The sequence below is a fragment of the Limulus polyphemus genome, unplaced genomic scaffold (assembly GCF_000517525.1).
Source record: "Limulus polyphemus unplaced genomic scaffold, Limulus_polyphemus-2.1.2 Scaffold86, whole genome shotgun sequence".
Taxonomy (NCBI): Eukaryota; Metazoa; Arthropoda; class Merostomata; order Xiphosura; family Limulidae; genus Limulus; species Limulus polyphemus.
The window spans coordinates 116,020-130,672 of NW_013665696.1; the positions used below are offsets into that span (position 1 = coordinate 116,020).

At 30.0% G+C, this 14,653-nt stretch overlaps 1 long non-coding RNA gene across 1 annotated transcript; it reads right to left on the bottom strand.

The window, feature by feature from the left end:
• Positions 1-1,338: 1,338 nt before the first annotated feature.
• LOC111088111 lies at positions 1,339-13,314 on the bottom strand. The gene is made up of 3 exons (XR_002612712.1): positions 13,232-13,314; positions 9,727-9,783; positions 1,339-2,640 (listed from the first exon to the last, which is right to left on the bottom strand). It is a non-coding gene; the product is annotated as an uncharacterized LOC111088111 (long non-coding RNA).
• Between the last annotated feature and the right edge of the window lie 1,339 nt (positions 13,315-14,653).

A 14,653-nucleotide genomic window follows, 5' to 3' on the forward strand; every position in this document is an offset into this window, starting at 1 on the left:
ACACAAGATAAAAATGACAAAAACTGTTTTTTAATACAACTAATACAATTTTTTTACATTTAAAGTACAAAAGACCACAATAAATCATGCATATTCTGTATATGCATGTAAAAGCCCAGAAGTTTTTAAATTGATGTCACAATGGAAATGAGATTATATTTCCTATTCATGCCTCATTAAAGCTATTTGAAAGTAAGGATCTTGGGATTTAAGTCAAAACGTTTACAATGACTATATATTTTGGAGACTGCATGTATAAAACTAAGTGGAATGTAATCATATAATTACTATATTTACATTAATTCCTTATTATGCAGAAAGTAAATTGTTTATTTTATCACTGTAGCAACGAGTTTTTTGTACAATATTCTTTCCATACATCTGTGTGCTCGCTTTTATAGGCACAAGACATCCAATATGCTAATATTTATGTTATAGTACTTGATGTTAGACTATATGAATCAAGGTGTGATATGAAGGATTGTAGGAGTAAACTAAAACAGCTGATTTTTTATTTTTTTATGCTTGTAATGACAAACATGATCATCATCATGTGATAGGCAGGATAATCTGAGGAAGGAGAGCAACGTTGGTCAAAATATACAGATACCTTGCTCTGATGTGTATGTAGTTGTTCACTACCCAAAATCATACTTTCACTGATAGCAGTCTGTTAAAATCGATAAGAATTGATTACAGAAACTTGGCCACACAAACATAAGAAATTATCAAAATGCAGAGAAAAACTCATAACAAACTGGAAGGGATCAGTTCCCTTGAGTTATGCATACTTTATATCATAAAATAAATGACCTTTTCTTTTTGAAAATAGCCAATTGATCAGAGGCCATAAATTATGTGATTTCTGTGATGTCTTCAGACTGACTTTTTACACTTATTACTATGACAACAGCATGGGTCTTAACAAAGTAAAATCTTCCTCACATTGTTCAGTAGCCAATGTTTCTGTACTGTCTACATAAACTTCCAACAACAAAAAATAGACTACAGTTTAAAGGGGGAATAGAAAGATCAGTGATAAAAAGTCAGTATCCGCATTTTTACTTTAGTATATCTTACTGAAATGCATAGAAAATATTGAATTCTTTCAAGTCAAAGGAGTAAACAGAAATAACAGAAATTTGAATTTTTTCTTGAGAGTTCTGTTGTGTACGAAAAGTTTTTGCATATGCAAATGAGTTATAGAAAGCCATCTTATCTTTTATTGGGATTGTTATCATTTGTTTTTTATTATTATAAATACAATAATAATAACAGAGTGCTAATTTGTAATATGTTTTTATATTTTTTTATTTTTGTAAATTATTACAACAACATTCAAGTGATCACCCCCCTCCCTGGGAAAGTTTGATGCCCCTTCTCCCCAGCAGGGTACAATCCACTAATAAAGAACTGATATTCTAAATCATGTATTGTTTACTTGACTTGTATAGTTTAACAAAATTTCAGGAAAGTTGGTAGTGTTTTTACTCTAACAACAAGTACACAGATATAGACAAAGGAAACCTTTTTGAATTGAAAACAATTATAAAAGAAATTCACCTTGCGACCATGCTTACATTAAACATAGGAAAAAAAAGTTTATTATCCTTTAAAATAAATAACTGATTAATGTAAAAAATTGATAAATTAATAACTACAACATTACATCAGCAACCAATATTTTCAACATCACACCAAACTATTAAATCCAAAATAATATGGAACACAACAATAACAGTGACTTTAAGGATAAACATTTACATCAGCTGCAACTAAAGATAACGTATGTAATTAGCTACTTCTCCATAAATATGTATAACTTCACATGATAAATATCCACATTAAATACACGTAGCTTGAGGTTTTTTATTACAGTAATTCCCATAAACATCTTATCTCAGATAGCAAAGTAAATGACTGTATCATAGTGCATTGTATGAAATGCATTGAAATATGAAATTCCATCAATACTTGTATTGGTCATTCGGCTATTGTACAAATAACAAACTAAATCCTTTTTCATGTGATAATATAGCATTCTCATATTATGATCTGGCTTTTCAGTAAGAAGTTAAATATTGAAGTATCTACCTCCTTATTTCATATGAATATGTAATATTACTATGGGAAGTTCACGTTGATTGATTAAAATCTGACCTTAACAGTTGGTAAGTTACATCTTGAAAATATGTATACATATACATAATATAGAATTTATGACAACTTTCATATTTTTATGGTGTTTACAAGTGGCTTTGACCACAAAATAATATACCATTTATTTCACAAATTTCAATTTACTTACCTGGGAGTTCTTGTCCATCTTATAAGTCAAGCAAATAAGTTTGATTTAATCTCTAACTCCATCATGCCAAATTTCTCAAGTCCTGATCAGAATGGAACAAAACATTGCCAAGGATTAATCAGGCAATACATATAGTAAATTATGCTGTGTCATAAAACTCCCAGCTGGCTATGGTGAAAGCAAATTGTTTGTCTTGACAGAAGTGCAGATGAAGATTGTCTTGCAAAGCTTCTTTTCTATAATGCTGACAAAGAGCATTTTCCCACTCTTCATCACTCATAATCTACTTCAAATCAAGGTTTGTTTGTTTTTTTTTATCAGAACCTGTAAAGCTAAAAAACATGGTGTAGTTAAACATCTGCACAGTTTTACAAATATGATCAATTCTCTATTATTATTATTGAATAACAAGAGCAAAGTTAACTTGAAACTGCAGTACTCAGCAGCTCATGATATGGAATTTAATCAATGTGAACAGATAATTTTCATGTCTCAAATCAGTTTTATCTGATTGTACATGATCATAAATAAAAATCTAATAGTTATTCCATATTTCAAGAATAAGAGTGACAATGGAATTGCATTACAAATATGAAGAACAGGAATGCATTACAAAATCATTAATCTTACCATATTTCATTTTATGAAAAGGTATTTGACAATAAAACTTTATAAAATATGCATATATAAGTTTAGTGTTACTTACAAATAACTCAAGTGACAAAAGGCATTTAAATAGGATGATAGATTAGGCTTCATATTTATTTTTGGAATCTTAAATAGCTTGCCAGGCTAAATAATTTAGAAGAATAAATTAATAACATCAATACTACATATTTTATAAGTCCTATATAAATATAAGTTTACTGTGGTGAGAAAAAGACAACTAAAACAACCATTGATACAAATAATGAATTAAAATAGTGAGACAAAGAAAATCATCTGTCATTAATATAAAGTAAATCAATGGAAGAAGGAAGCACAGAATGCTGAGAAAATTGGTCAAACATCTTTCATACTGTATACATATCAGATCTCTAGACACGACTATATTTACAAAAGAGGATAAAGTTAATCATATAATATGTAATTAAGTTTCTCCATCTTGAATAACATAAAACAGGATGACTGGTACAGATATGGCATAAGTTCAAAGGAATGCTAATGAATAAATCTTAATCCATTGACTCTGACTTGCTGTATACAGTGTACAGCTTGTAAAAATTCTATGTGTATTTAAAGCAGTTGCAATCAAAGGGTTAAAGTATAAAAAAAGCTGTTATAGTATGAATATTTGCCAAGTCATCTTTGTAAGGTTAGCTGAGATATGAAGTGAAAAGTTGAAGTACGAAATGGTGCTAACTGTGATAACTTATGTTCAGATCATTATGTATACAGTAATACCAAATGATACATATGTGAATCTACTACTAACTTTTTTATATCTTTTTTTTTACATAATAAAATTGCTTTCCATTAAGAAAAAAAAAAAAGGAAAGTGATGATGTTTACAAGATTATCTGGGGAATCAATAGGATAAAGGTCTATGATTTCTTTGTGATGTATTATAAAGATAATAGGGTGAGAGGATAAGATTTGGAAGACTAGGCTCCAGTCAAGACAGTTTTATTTTTCTAAAAGGGTGATTGGTTTATTGAAAGAGTTGTTGTCAGAAGTAGTAAAGACCATTACTTTAAAGGGGAATCAACAATTTCCTGAACGATGAAGGGTGGGAGGGTGAGGATAGCCTTGATGTGTTGTCAGTAATTAAGATTTTTTTCCATTTAAAGATGTGGTGATTCTTTTTCCCTGGTATTTAACATACAAACTACTACTTCTCTCCAATAAAAACATAGCTATTTAAATTGAAAATTACATGATTGTTTGATATTTCAACAGTAAAAGTTATGAGCTAGACAAGTCAAATAACCTTATGTCTATTTGCTTGATTTTTAAGTTCTTAACTTCATCAAAATGGAGTGATTAGCATCCTCTGACCCAAACACATGTTGTAGTAAAGTATTATTAGAAATACATTACACATGTTTACATCACAGAAGCATTGTTGAAAGTATAAAATGTGGTGAAAATCTGTATAATACTTTGAAGATAATTAACCAATACATGCACCTACCTTCTTACAGCTATCTGTATTCCTTGTTTACTTCAGTGGTACACAATGTACAAAAGTACTTAGATACTTAACATCAAAAGAACAAATTGATTATTTGACACAGAGGAAAAAATATCCGAGTTCATATCACAATTTGTGAATCAAAACAACCCCAGTTGTGAATCACTTTCTTCTTTGCTTAGAATAACATGCATGTCATTCTTTTTTTTTTATTATGTTGTCTTTGAGACCTCCAACAACACAGTGAAAGTGCCATAACATTTCAGTTTGATATACCTGATAATCCTGTAAAATGGCACATAAAGTATTTTCACACTTTATCATGTGCATATTGCATACACACTTTGTAGTAGTCTGTTCATGATGTTTGGAATGCACAAACTCAGCACTTGCAGTCTAGCCAACTAGACTATACTACATACATACAGTACATGCACTGCATATTTAGAATTGAGCCGGTTACGAACTCTCTCAATACTGGCTCTGTCCCAAGAACTAACCACATCACCATTTTTACTTGTATATAGCTTTAATACTATAACTTTTAATACAGTATGTGTATCTTCACAAAATCTGGTAGACTTTTGTTAAAAATTTCAAGCCGTTTATACACAGAAATCTGTTTCTTAATGAAGTATTTTTAAAAAAGATTTGTCCATGAATATACTGAGCCTTTTTTTACTAGTCCATTGCAAAATGATTTTCATGTTAAGATTAAAAATACTAAAATACATTAAAAAAATTTGTTTTTCAGTAAAACTTTATATTTTCTCCATGCTAACTCTACACAGGGTTGTTCAATTTGACAGTCCTCGTATCTACACACACAAAAAAATTTAAATAAATCTAAATTATACTTTTTCTTTCTAGAATGACTTCAAATTGTAACATGAAACTACATTTCTTTATCATAAATAGTTTTAAACTTGTAACAGTATACATCTATTTATACTTAAATTTTATTGTTTTATTGCCCTTTGAACCATATCTAACTAGTAGTACTATTCATGCCATTATAAGTTGCAAATCACCTGGGGAAAGTGCAGCTCACGTCACGCTACTGAATTACATTACGAATGAACTACTCTGAGCTATTCACGTGCATTCCTCGTGAAAATTTTTTACTATATCATTATTTACTTTATCTAATCTGACCTAAACAAATTTAAAAGTTTCCTATTTTTACATTTTAGTTATTTTTATAATAATAGATAAAGAATACACATGAAAAACAAGAAATACAATAATTATCTGGGTCTTCTTTTTTTTGCTGTTGATGACACTTAACCTGACTTTTTTACACTGGTGGTAGTAGTACACTAAATAATTTTTATTTAATTAAATAATGTATCAAAAAACATAGAATAATCACATGCCAAAATCAGACAATGTCCCATAACTATCACAATTTTTCTGCCTTTCTAAGTATGCGACAAAAGCCTTTACAAATTCATCCAAGTTAGTCGATATGTTTTCCATGGAAACGAAGCTTGTATTGAAAGAGAAATTACTATTTTTCTGTATAGAAAACAACATAATATAATAGATTATTTGATAGATGAAAACCTTGGCTTTCTATAGGTTAACAATAATATAGTATTAAATGTAAGAGAGAACCATTGACAAATCCTGAAAGAGAAGATGTGACAGGTGGGTGTGGCAAGAGGGGGTCTGATTTTCTATTTGATGGTTCTGTAACCAAACAAAATTAAAGGCTATGAAAATTATGCTTTACCTGAGCAATGACAACATTATAATCAGTAATTTATGTTAAAATTCGTACTTCTTGAAGGGGTAGTAAATAAATTAGAGAAGAGGTGATGCCTAGAGAACAAGTGTCACATTTCTCACACTAGGGGAAATTCAGAATCTTTTTTTTAATATTGCCTTATGAACTTAAAACTTATATAGTATTAAAATATAGATTATTAGCTATGATTTTATGCTATACTAATTGGTAAAACATGAATAAACAAAAAGTACTTTAATTAAATTTTTAATGGAACTCACTACAAAACCTCACGACACACACAGTAAAGGATGCCTGTGGTGAGAAGGGTAATTACTGCTAAAGTCACTAGACATTTTCTTCTTCAAAAAACCAAGGAGACCATGATGTGAAGAGAATGATGAGGTCTTGCAAAACAAACAAACAAAAAACTAGATGAGTTTGAAAAATGATTTGTGGCAACCTTGTTCAGTTGCTAATCTTCAAGTCATTTCTTTCTCTGGTTAATTAATGATTGTTGCATTATTTTGTGACAGCTGAAGTGTTTGGTATTTCTTGCAGTTTTGAAGTTTTACTTTATATACCAATAACTATTTTGTTCATGAAATCTCATGTATGGTACAATTAAGTATTAGCATTCGAAGCTGAATATAAGTGTTATTAGAATAAAAACACACCATTTACCTCTTTTTTTCATTAGTGGATGTTGTTACAATTAGTTAAAACTTTTAGTGCTGGATGTAGTTGCCATAATGTGTTAAAATGATGAATGTTTAAAAAATGCTAAGCAATATTTGCTAATTGCTAATCAAATTCAATACTGATCAGCAGAAACAACTTATAAAATCCACCAAACTATTTAGTACCCTGTGACACATGGAATTTCCATGGAAATCATTAGATACTATGTACATCCTTAATCCAGATGGGGGCAAGATCAATATTCGTGGTTCATTTTGTCAAGTCCCACACCAGTTTCACAATAAATTCAAACAACTTATGCTAAGTAAGCACCAGAATATCCTCAGTATACACTTGAAAAAAAGAAATAATTAATGACAGTAAGTGTTCAGAAATGACAATATAAAGTAACCTCAAGTAATGTATCCTCAGTATACACTTGAAAAAAAGAAATAATTAATGACAGTAAGTGTTCAGACATGACAATATAAGATAACCTCAAGTAATGGTTTTTGCAACTCAGAAGAAAACTTCAATCACACAGAGCAGAAGACCAATTTTCCATGAAAACAAACTTCCAATAAAGGCATGGTATTCAGTGCATAGAGAACCTATCAGGTTAATTAATCACTGGAGATATCAAAGAGACTAATCCAATTTGCAATATATATATAGTATGGGACCTGAAGGTAAAGCAAACTAAGATATCTTTCTCTGAGCTTAAATCATCCAGGAAGACTATAACACAATACCAGAAAACAGTTAATACCAAGAATAAGAATGAATGATGCTAACAGAAAGATATAAGGGTAAGCATAAAACTTCAACTGCCAAACAACTACTTAAGTCATATACAAGATAAACTGACAAAGCATTCACATTAACTAACTACTGTAAATCCCATAAGCAGAAACTAAAGCCATCTTGTTAGGGCATTGATAAAAGTTTGTCTTTTCTGTTAAGGTTACAAGAAAAGATAAATCTGTGTTGAACATCATATAAAGATTCGGTATTATTTAGTTTGCTTTGTAGAAAACAGATTGTTTCTGTTGTTAAGGTTACAAGAATAAGGTGTGTAGCATCAAAAGAGCACACTAGTGCAAAGTATTATGCTAACTAACAAAATCTGTATGCTCTGCACTATTAAAAAATGTTTATGCCTGTTCCCAAAACTTTTCCATTGCTTGAATGCTGTGTTAGTATATTTCCAGTTAGAGCATAAAAAACCACAGTAAATGGAACAAACTGTCGGAAGTCTTAACAGTTTGTTCCATTTACAGTGTTTTTTTTTTTACTATCTAATTGCTACACACAATATTGTGTAATTTTATGAATATTTTCACTTCTCCAGTTGGCCCACTGCAATTATGAAAGCCCTCTATATTTATTTAGTCATGCATGTTTTTTTTTTTGGAATTGTGATTAGTAAGGCAGTGAAGTCTATCTGCAATTTTGGCCAATGGGGAAGAACCTTCTTATCATTCCTAAACATCTTTTTTCTTAAGGCAGTGACTCAGTATGGAGGCAGTGTAAGCCAATAGGAAGGGAGAAATTAGTTTTTATGATATATATAATCTGATGTCAGAAAACTTAGGTTTTATCATGTAAAACGTTTTAAAAGTTTTCATTCCAAATGATTCATTTGAATTTTGAAACATATACTAACATTAATAAGTACTTCATATTTACAAGGGGAATAACTGAAATGAGTGCAAGTTTTTCATCATTTTTAGGAAGAGTAATAGTTTTTTTGATTTTTATTTAAGACTCTCCTGTTCAGGCCTTGAGAATTTTCTTAAACAATGGCATAAATATTGTCTTCATTTGAACATATCTTAAGTCAAGGAGAGCCTCAAAGCACCTTAAAATCCATTAGCTTCTAGAGAACAAGTGGTCTTTGAACGCCATATAATTTCATCGTCATGGGTGCAGCTAATTTTCTGGTGCATCATAAACCTGTACAGTCACCGCATGCTCCTGTACAAGAGAAGACAGACCAGTAGGGAGTATCAACTAAAGATTCAGTGCAAGACATCTTAACAAAACATAGACCTGTTGGACCTTCATGGTTGTCCCTATGCATCCATCCTTGAGAAAAGTAAAAATTTAAATCAACCATTAATTCTTCAGAAAATCCTTGATTCCTCTCTTAAAATCCCATAAAAATACCTGCATCCCTTCTACTAATGGCATTTCATGACATAGGCTGATCACTCTGTTAGAAAAATAAAACTGTCTTAACTAGAGCCTTGCTTGTCTTTTCCAATTCTTAAACTTATTTATTTGTACATATATATTGTGCTCAGAATACAGCACAAAGAAATTAAAGGTCTTTATGTTATCAATCCCCTTGATAATTTTTAACCTTCAATAACATCACCTCTTACCCTTAAAAAGAAAAAAAAATTAAGAGAACTTAACCTATACCTAGAAGATAACTCTTCAATCCCCAGAATCAGAACAGTGATTAGTGGAAGTTGATAATTAGTTAATCATCAGGTTCATTAATTCAACTTATCAATTATTCTCACTTGGATAGTTGAAATAATCGAAAATAGTAACAATTGGAAACACTAATTTTGATTAGATGATTAGTTTTGTGAGTCATTGATTAAGCCAAACAGCCTTGAATTAATCCAAAATGATACTGATAAATCATAATGGCAATATTTCAATTACTAAGATACTTGATAATCAAAAATGCAAATAAATGGAAACAATAATTTCAACTAGCTGATTATTTTTGGGGCATTAACCAACTTAACTGTAATTTCAATTAATCAATTATTGTATGTGGCAATGGTCGACGTAATCAATGCTCACAGATAATTAATTATATTAATTAACCAAGTTAATTGCCCAACCCAGCTTTACCTGAAATCATCCTAGTAGCCCTCCCCTGAATCCTTTTCAATAACTCAATATCTTCTCCTAGAAAAAAAAAAGATCATGAATGTTCATTGCATTTCAAGTGAGAAATAACTAGTGATTTGTATAGAGATCAATAATTAACTATACTAACTTGTGATCAGTATGTCTATAAATACATTCTAAATTTCTAATAGCTTTACTAATAGCAACAGATCACTGCTTCATTGGCTTGAGTGATCTATCCACTTCTTTCAAAAGGATTTGTGCTGTTTCTGAGAAATAAAAAGAACAATTTCAGGGAACACAGTAATGATACAGATTTATTAGTCCAAGCTTGAACAAAAAATAATACACCATGAAAAATGAACAAATAACAACAAAAAATTATTTTTGCAAAAATAATTCATAGAATAAAAGATCACTTGATGTAGAGTGAGGCAAAAAAGTAGTAGAATTTGTTTTAACTTTTTTGGAATTTTGCGTAAAGCTACACGAGGGCTATCTGCACTAGCCATCCCTTATTTAGCAGTGATAGACTAAAAGGAAGGCAGCTAGTTAACACCACTCACCACCAATTCTTGGGCTACTCTTTTACCAATGAATAGTTGGATTGACCACAACGTTATAATGCCCCCATGGCTGAATAGGCGAGCATGTTCAATGTGACAGGGATTCCAACCCGCGACATGCAGATTGCAAGTCAAGCACTTTAACCACCAGGCCTAAGTAATAGGAAATATGTTTTATTAAATAAATGAAAATTGAATAAGAAGCCAAAAGGAAAATGCAATATAAAATCAGAGCCCCAAGTCCTAAAGTAATGTCCCAGTCAGAAAAAACCCATGAATACATGAACATATACTGAAGTAACAAAGAAATGAAAAGATCTTAGAAAATAAGAGATTTGTGTGGAAAGAAAGTTAATAAACTTTCCTTGAGGATAAAACAACACACTTTTGATGAACAAAATTAGAAGAAAAAATACCAAACTAAGTGGAAGATACAGTTGGTAAACAGAAATTCCTTGAACAATTTCAATAATGTTCCACTTTTGTTGATAAACATAACTACAAGTGAGTATACTTTTTATGGGGATGTACTACATATATTGAGCAGATAGTCATAGAAACAACAAAACTCTGAATACTCGTACAGAGTTATAAAGAAGAAAAAACAATTAATATTGTTATTGATGATTACAAAGGAAAGAAATGATGGGCTGAGCTGTAAATCATAAACTGATACAATAAATTAAGAATAACCACAAAAAATCTTGAATATGGATGAAGGAATGGATAATTATAAGTGATGACACTCAAAATTAACTGCAACTACATCAATACATGAAGTATTTCAAGGAATAAGGATCTATATATAGGAAAACTAGAAGATGGGGAGTTATTAAGAGAGATAAATTTGGAAGACATTGACCAACAACTCTTCTCCAAAGTTGTACAGCTACTGGGTAAACCAAATTTTTTAACAAGTTACTCCATAGGGTACAAGAAATATCACACTCAATGTGCAAAGGAAGTTCAAATGTATCCAATTAAATATCTTTGTAATAAATACCAAATTAGTAAATGAGATATAAGGAATTAAAAGTGAAATTAATATTATGATTTGTTATCCATACATTTGACAAAGTTTTTTGTAAACAAAACTAGGATTTTAATACTCATATGAAGCCATTATTAAACACCTTTTTACTCTGAATAAGCAAATCACAGCCTTCGATACAGTTTATTAAAAAAAGACAATAAATATTTTACTAAAAAATTAAAATATGTTCTTAACTTTAACTGAATAAAAAATACCATAACTATAAATGGTTATACTTGTAAGCTACTTGAATGAGATTTATATATCCAGTCAGTTATTAGAGGTCTGTTTGTAAAGTCAGAAATATGTTATATTCTTCAATTGCAATTAGATTTTCTCTTCATTTTTGTAACAAAATTTCACTTCATAAGTGCTACAAATTTACTACAAAAAATTGATACTCATGAACAGTTACTTTAGATGCTCAAACAAACTGGGAGTTTTTTTATCCTGTACAACTAGTGGAACAATCTTGGACTATATGATAACACACGTACATCAGTTATATTAAGATTTTTTTTAATATTGCAATTTTCAGTGGTTTTACATACAAGAAAATTAATAGTTCATAACAATAACTGTCTCATGTAGCCAAATGTTTATATATATAAGCCTAGGTAACTTGATTTAAGAATTCAAAATTAACTTTTCAAATCTTATTAATTACTATATATATATATATATGTGTGTGTGTGTAATACTTCTAATGCAATTAATTATAATGTGTTATCACAAAACAACATGGCAACCTTTTATCTCCTGATACAGAAGACAGAATAGTAACTTATCCAGGGGTGAAATTCTGCTGGTATTCACCACTACTGAGTGCCGAAACTTATTTTTTAAGGCAGTGCTAGTACCAGGACTTATTTGAGCTGTTTTTTCGGATGCACGTGGATTCTATTGTTCCATGAGAAAGCACTTCTTCGTTGACAGTCAAATTGTCATCTTTTATGTTTACATGTAGATTTTTTTCTTTTTCTAAAACAGGTCTACTTCACCCAACTGAGTACCAATACTTTTTTTTGAGAATTTCATTCCTGAACTTATCTAAATGCAAGTCTTCACATCCATAAGCTTAAAAACCCAACAAAAATTAAACTTATCCTTATTATCAACACACACACACATACATTCTCAAGAAAGTTAATTTGCAAGTTAGTGGTTCTAACAGCAAAGCAATTTTGACAAAGAATATGAATAATAATGCTATTAATAGACTTCACTATATTACTTTGTGATTTTCAGTTTTATATGACATTTCAAGTTTCACTGACAATGAAAGGTAAAATTTTATTAAAGTACATGCCCTACTGCTATATATAGTGCTAGTAATTTACTGTTCTTAAATGTTTTGACTTGTATTTGAAACAATTTTGAAAAATTAATTCATATAAATTATTATACTGTAAGAATACGATATAAAACTTAAGACTTACTAGTTATAGTAATAACATACATAAAAATCAATCATTTATTTACATTTTACGTAATCTATACTGTAGTTTAACTGTAAATGTGTAATAACCTACTGTTAATTTTCAATTTAAACTATATATTATGTAGACCAAACCTTATCCTTAATCTTCAAAAATGTACACATTAATAACATTACACATTAATAACGTTAACATCAGTAAATGGTGGCACGTTCAGAATTTTCCATATCATTAAACAATGTAACTTACATGTACTGATACAAGGTTAAGTTGTACTTCAGGTTTTTCATAAGTTAAATGAAATTATGAATCAAGGATACAATACATCGGTAGTTAGTATTTTCATTCCTATTAAGATATTTTTCTTAATAACTATAACTTTATTTTCAAGCATATCTCATTGCTAGCTTAGTTTTAATGTTCTATGTAACTTTTATATTATTAGTTTTAATATAAATGATATTAACCTTTTAACATATTCACCAATACACATTTCCTTCGGCATAACATATTTCATTTCTGAACAGTGACAGACTTCTCTAAGAACAACATTCGCCCTACCCCTGGTGGCTTCCTTCTTAACTATTTATCAAAATTTGACCCATTACTTTCAACGGCCTGCGGATGTTTATTACTAAACTCCATATAAATCAGCGCTGTTTATCTGCAATTTATTACTTGTTCTTTGCTGGCTATAATCACAGCCTCGGTAATAGTATAAAGAAGAATAAACTAAAATTTCAGTTCAAATTACTTAATAAGTGTTTTGAAATGTGAATATAGCGTTTGGGAATGTGTTTTTCTACCTCTACTTTTGTTTTTTGTCTGTTATTTTATTTTCATGTCCATAAATTAAATATCTAAGTATTCACATTACATTTTCATTTGCCCTCCAGTGGTGGCACAGCGGCATGTCTGCGGACTTACAACGCTAGAATCCGGGTTCCGATACCCGTGGTGGGCAGAGCACAGATAGCCTATTGTGTAGCTTTGTGTTTAATTACAAACAAACATTTTTATTTAAACAGACATGAGACTGAACACATTGCATGCGCGATAAATTGGCTTTCATTTAGTTTGAGTAAATAGACGCATTTTCGTTTCAACAAACAAAAATTTTGTATTCCAATTTTTCTAATAAGATTCTTTTTGGTCGCAGAATGTTTCAGTACAACTTTAATAGCATAAGTTAAACTGCAATGGAAAAAATCAATATGACAAAACTTTGTATATGTTTTGTAAATGTTGAAATAATTATTGCAAAATTATATAAAAAAGTTTTCAAAGTAAACGAAAAAGTTTTGTGTTTTATATACAAAAAGAGTTTATTTCCTTAATTATTTTATCAACAACTGTAGGTTTTATGTATTTGCAAAAATCAGAAATTTTAGATACCGGTGAAAAACACTAAACAGAGAAGTATCATTAAGAAGAAGAAGAAAAATCGAAGTAACATCTGACTTCAACTCCATTCAAGAGTATAGTATCAATTTCTATCCAAGAGTATTGCTTGAAATGATTAAATTTATTTGGACAATTAGAAAAAAAAAGTATTCAAAATCATTATTTTGACCTCAACATAACTGTTTCTTCTTGTTGTTGTTGTTGTCACTTTATGTTTACGAATATTATAGTTATAAGGTTCCTCAAAACTCCACATTGTTATTGTTACGTTTCTGCTCGTTTGATAATTTCCGGGAGAAATTCTTCCCGAGAAACTTCAGAGTTTCAAGTCCTTTCTTAAATAAAACTAGTTTATTCTTTCTCAATACAACTTTGCAATATACTTAATTTCCACAGTCACTTAAACCCACATTATAATTCTCAACGAACGATTCAAGCACTTTACTTATGGTCACTACCGCGCTTGACTCAATTGTCCGTCTCTG